The 6,086-nt window shown below is 45.6% G+C and overlaps 1 pseudogene; it reads left to right on the top strand.

Annotated features, from left to right (window-relative positions):
- LOC123101849 (heat stress transcription factor C-2a-like) overlaps positions 1-5,767 on the top strand; it is an 8,850-nt pseudogene extending 3,083 nt beyond the window's left edge.
- The last annotated feature ends 319 nt before the right edge of the window (positions 5,768-6,086 follow it).

Raw genomic sequence — 6,086 nt, 5'->3', positions numbered from 1 at the left:
GTGCATCTTCAGATCTTCATATTCATTTTTGACAATAGAGGTCTCCCCAAGATCATCATTTGCCCTCCATAATGCGATCACTCTAAGGTTGTCATCCTTTTTGGAACTGATCACGTAATGGTGTCTGGTTGTCAGGGCCACTATCCTCGTTTATAATACCGGAACGAAACCTATTTCAAGAGATTGCCAGAGATTACAACACATGCATATATGACATAGTACCAATATATGAACCACAAAATCAATGACATACATGGTACTACCTCTGTCCTGATTTACTATTCCCACCGTACATTAGGTTATATATTTTGACCATGATTTTAACTACTCCCTTGGATCTATATTATAAGTGATTAAACTTTGATTCAAAATATTATGAGAGACTAGTGAACCTGAACAAAGGTAGTATTATTTTGGCCCACCAGGCGCAGTTGGTCGTCATGTACCCCGATGATGGTGGATGAGGGCATCTCCAATGGTTGTAAGATAATTGTTGGTAGACTTTGCCACGTAGGATTTTTGATGATGCGTCATACAGTAAATGAGGAAAGAGAGAAAGGTTGTATGTACATGAACCAACACCCCTTGCACAAGCTTCAATGTAGAATGAGAGAACATCTTATTTATCATCTCACATCCTGTTAGGCAAACTAGATACAATCCATTAAAATTGTTGTATATTAAAATGTTGGTTGATGATATGTCATATTTTACCAACAAACTAGCATACAGACTGTCAGAGATGCCCTGAGTCAACGTTGCCGTATAGCCGACCCAGGGACGGCGTACGTGGTCACACGTCGGTCTCATTCATCCCGCACGCGACAAAGCTAAATCAGGAATTATGGACCATTCAACTAGCCGGCCGGGGAGGGGAGGGGAGCTGCCATTCATTAGCGCTGAGCTCAGCAGGTTGAACAGCTCTAGTTTGTATTCCATCAACCATTAGTTGAACCGATCCATTTTGCATTCCATCAACCATTTTTAATATTGTACGTACGTACTCGATGGGATGTTCGTCCCCTGTCCACACAGTAGATTGTTTCTTCACTTGTCAAAAAAGAGGCAAGAAAATATTTCGAGACTAAGGCCATGTTTGGTTCCAAAAAAATCATTAACTTATAAATCAAAAAGTGATAATATGACTTATTTACTAAATAGATCTAATTTATAAGTTATAAGTTGTTTCATCCCAACTTAAAACTTATAAGTCATCTCTTTTTGCATGGGTCACATCAACTTTACATAAAAACAAGATGAAAAGATGTGGTGAGATAACGGAGTTAGGAAGAGTCCTGAGTTAGGAAGGCCCCCGCGTCGTCCGGGAGGGCGGCTCGGGCGGTGATTGGATCCGTTTTTCTCGACAGTTCCTGTGCGCTCTTCCCTCGCCGCCGCCGGGCTCGTCCGCGCGGCTGACGGCGGCGGCGGGGTTCCCTTCCCAAGGCACTTTGAGCGACGTGTGGCGAGGTGCTCGTGGCGACTTGATGCTGTGAAGGCCGAAGATGCAGCGGCGGCGGCGGCGCTCCATGTCAGGCTGGATCCATTGGAAGGATTGCTATGGGTGGCCAGAAGGGCACTATGGTGCTTGCCGCCACCACTCATGGACACGTCATTGGTTCCAATGGAAGCAACAGCTCGGGGCGCCATCAATTCCTCGGCATGAGCACGGGAATTGCTCCGCTCTTCCCCGCCATGGATTGGATGTTGAGGCGGTGGCCAAGTGCAGTGGTCGTGGCCATCACTCGCTTCTTTGGCGGGCAGACGCGGTCACGGTGGTCTATCGCTCGGGCTCGGGCGTAATGTCGGGTGGCACCATGTTTCTGGCCAGCAAGCTGCTGGGCGGTCATTGGCCGGACGGTAGTCACCTGAGAGGCTTCAACCTGTATGATTTACATCAATAGGTGAGGACGACGGAGCTAGTGGAAGCGAGTGCTTTTGTAGTCTCGTGGAGATCAGGCTTGGCTGCCACTTTCGAGGATGGTGCAGGACCTTCGAAGTGTCCCGAACTCAGGATTTGGAGATGTCGCTGTCCATCCTCCCCGTCAAAGACTTCTTCGGGTGGTGGCGAGTGGCTCTTGTCGAGTCTCGTCAACCAACCTATACAGATATGGTCATTGCTCGCCTGGGACCGTACGCGTATGCAACTATTGGGATCGAGGCAAGTGGAGGAAACATCATAATTCGACTTCGATTGGGTGGTATATTGAGTACCCAGTCTTGAGCTCCGGGATGAAAACTCTGGTATGGCCCTAGTTGGTTATACCTGGCAATGGCGGCGTTCTTGCGTCGTCACCTTGTTGATGGCGTTGCTCGGATTTAATCTTTAGGATGAAAACCCACGGTCTGACCTTTGGTGGTTGGATTGGGCGACGGTGGCGCTTGTACGCCGTTCCCTTGTTGGAGGCGTCTCTTTTGGAGAACCCTTCTAGTCATTTTTATGCTGTCAAAAGATTGTTGGCGCGGATGGTCGCTGCATGTATATCGTCACTCGGTGCTTTCAGTGCTTTGGTTTTTTTTTTTCATCTGTCTAGACATAGCTTCGGTCTTGTATGACTTTGCTTTTTGTCGGCATGATAGTTTTGTGTGTGTTGAGTTGGCTGTGTGCATCTTAGTTATGCAGAGGCCGGGTGTGTACTCGTTATGATTGTGTCCCTCGATGCTACATTATGAGTCAATAAAAAGCACCATTTATCGAAAAAACAAACATAACTTATAAGTCACTGGTTTTAAGTCACCTGACTTATAAGTCAAATGATGTATTGAAATCAAACAGGCCTTAAAGAAACGGAAAGCTGCTAACACTTGTGGTCTGGTAGGAGTGTGTCACCTACGCTCCATAGATAAGCGCCACAATCGAGGTCGAAGATCGTGTTTCTATCTTTGCTCATCCAACACTGAAGAGACACGTACTTGGGCCTACCGAGACTTGACACTACGCTCTACAATTAGTAGTAGTAATTAACTAACGTATGTAGACGTTGACAGGGCGAAAACAAGAGGGTGGTGATTCATCGTCATGCAGGGCCACGTATATTTAATATCGGCCCGATGAGGCAGGGGCGGCCACGCAGGGCTCTCCCGGGCAGACATGCGTTCACACATACTCTTTTTATTTCGAATTACTTGTCGCAGAAATGGATGTATCTAGATGTATTTTAGTTCTAAGTACATCTATTTCTGCGACGAGTAATTTGAAACAGAGGAAGTACTTGGCAGCTGTCCTATCACGCCTCCCTGCTTCATATACAACGAACGCAGATTCACTGCCGTAAAGACATATGCCTTTGGGTCTCTGACATATGGGCCAGCCATCTGTTGTGCCCACATGTCATAGGCACAAGGCATGTGCCTTAAGGTATCGAACCGCAGTTCAATGTACAGATCAGCTTCCACTCTCACACTACAAGTCATTTGTGGCATAAGAATTATTTTCTTTTTTACTTTGCTTGTTGTCGTGAGTGAAAGATGAGCACCGGCGGCGGCGTGGTGAACAAGACGTACGCGATGGTGGACGACCCGGCGACGGACGCCGTGGTCACGTGGGGGCCGGCCAGTAACAGCTTCCTCGTCGCCGACCCCTTCGCCTTCTCGGAGATGCTGCTCCGCGCGCACTTCAAGCACTCCAACTTCTTGAGCTTCGTCAGCCAGCTCAACACCCATGGCTTTCGCAAGGTGGACCCGGATCGGTGGGAGTTCGTGCACGCCTTCTTCCTCCGCGCCCAGACGCACCTCCTGCCCCGCATCGTCCGGCACCGCAGCGGTAGGCGCGGCAAGGGCGGACACGATGAGGATGAAGACATTAGCAGCACCATGCTGGCCATGGAGGTGATCCGCACTAGTAGAAAACGGGTCTTTAGTCTCAGTTCTAGAGGGCCTTTAGTCCCAATTCAGAAACCGGGACTAAAGGGTCGAGACTAAAGCCCCCCCCCCCTTTAGTCTCGATTCTGTTACAAACCGGGGCTAAAGGCCCTTCACGTGGCCGCTGTTTAGAACTCCACCTTAGTCCCGGTTGGTAGCACTAAAGAAAACTTTTTGAAAAAAAGTTGAATTTTTTTTGAATTTTTTTCTTCTGATTTTTGAATTTCTGAATTATTTTATAATTTAATCTCTAATCACCCCTCATCACTGCTCAATTTAATCTATAATCTCTATTCTCTAATCACCCCTCATCATTCAAAATCGTCTAACTTCCCGGCTGGTCATCCATCCTGTCACTACTCTAGCCTGAGCACGCTTAACTTCGAGTTCTATTCCCCCTAGTTCCCAAGTCTGCACTTGTTGTTTTCATGACAATATTAAGATCTCAATCCTATTAACCCTCGGGAGTTTAGCTTGAGCATGAAGTCACACGTTTCACTGTTTGAGTTTGAAACTATTATTCTAAAAACAATAATTATTTAGTAACACTAATATTTCTTGAATTACTAGTTTGATCATAGTTTGACCACAATTTTGACCAAAATTCAAGAAAACTGAAATAATTATTTAGTAACACTAATATTATTGAATAATTATTTAGTAACACTAGTACTTTTTGAATAAGTAGTTTGACCACAATTTGACCAGATTTAACCAAAATCAAAAAAAATGAAATTTGAGCATAACTTTTTTCCTTTTAGAATTTGAGGATTCTAAAAATTTACAAAACGGCATATGGCAGTCAAAATCGGATGCGGATTTTCGTGCTGAACATTTTGATATATTGCATTTTTTCCGACATCGTATGCAAAAGTTATAGCCGTTTTACTTTTTCATAATATTTTTTGCAAAACATGTCCAAATTTAAGTTTTTTAATTTTCTTAACTAGTAGATGTAGTAATATAACTACATCTTGAAGGATTTTATTTTTTAAAGTTTTTATCATTTTCTTTTGTTTTTTTTCAAAACTAAAATGACGATACACGGAGGGGGGAGGGGGTAGGGTTTGAGACATGAACCCCTTTAGTCCGGGTTTGAGACACGAACCGGAACTAAAGGGCATCGCACCCTTTAATCCCGGTTCATGTCTCAAACCGGAACTAAAGGTTAGTCCCGGTTTGAGACATGAACCGGGACTAAAGGACATCGCACCTTTTAGTCCCGATTCGTATCTCAAACCGGGACTAAAGATCCCATTTAAATTGAAACTAATGTCTTTCCGTCGCCCTAGCCGCTCGAACTGATAATAATGCTCACATTAGTCCTAATTTGTAATGCAACCGGGACTAATGTGTACATTAAATTGTGACGAAAGTCATATTTTCTACTAATGCCGGCTGAAGCAGGAGCAGAGGGCCACTGATGACCACATGGCGGCGATATGGCGCCGGGTGCAGGACGCCGAGCGCCGGCCAAAGCTGATGCTCGCCTTCCTCCTCAAGGTCGTCGGAGACCCTGACATGCTACGCCGCCTCGTACGTGACAGCAGCGACTCCAGTAGCGACGGCGGCTTCCACGGCGGCCCAGGCAAAGGCGCAGGGGTCTAGAGGCCGCGGCTGCTTCTCGACGGGTATATCCAGGTGGGCAAGAAGATGCACGTCGACGGAGACGAGCTATTGTACGACATCGATCGGAAAGAGGCCTTCGTGCGGGAACCCAGGGTCGAGTTCACTACGGGTTCAGCGACGTGCCGGTGGACGACCCGCCGTACGCTTTCCTCGTGGACAGCGACTACTGCCTACTAGTACTGCTTGGTTCAACTGATGTTTTTCTATCTCCGGCTATTCACCAACACATTTGTGTACTATACGTAAAAGGGGTATTTTGCTTTTGTAGAGGACGTGGTAGGAGTACTTTGTGGCAAACTACATTGTGAATTGAGCATAGCTCAGATTATTGTTTTTTTAACCAGTCTATCAGGATTCAAGTTCTAAACAGGACACTGGTGTATGCAATTTTTCTGAGTTTATTTTAGTCTTTTCGGCGATGTTTCTTCAGTGGTGAGAGAAGACGTTCTCGTTGATTACGGGGCATGTATGACGACTTTATCAATCTTAAAATGTTGTATCTGTTTACTATCTCGAAGGTGTTCATACAGGTACAATGTGTGTACATTTATAAAGATAAGTGTATATACGTGTATGTACCTTGTTAAAAAAACAAAAGA

Source organism: Triticum aestivum, chromosome 5A, assembly GCF_018294505.1.
Source record: "Triticum aestivum cultivar Chinese Spring chromosome 5A, IWGSC CS RefSeq v2.1, whole genome shotgun sequence".
Taxonomy (NCBI): Eukaryota; Viridiplantae; Streptophyta; class Magnoliopsida; order Poales; family Poaceae; genus Triticum; species Triticum aestivum.
The sequence above is the reverse complement of the archived record's forward strand: the minus strand, read 5'-3'. Positions and strand labels throughout refer to the sequence as shown.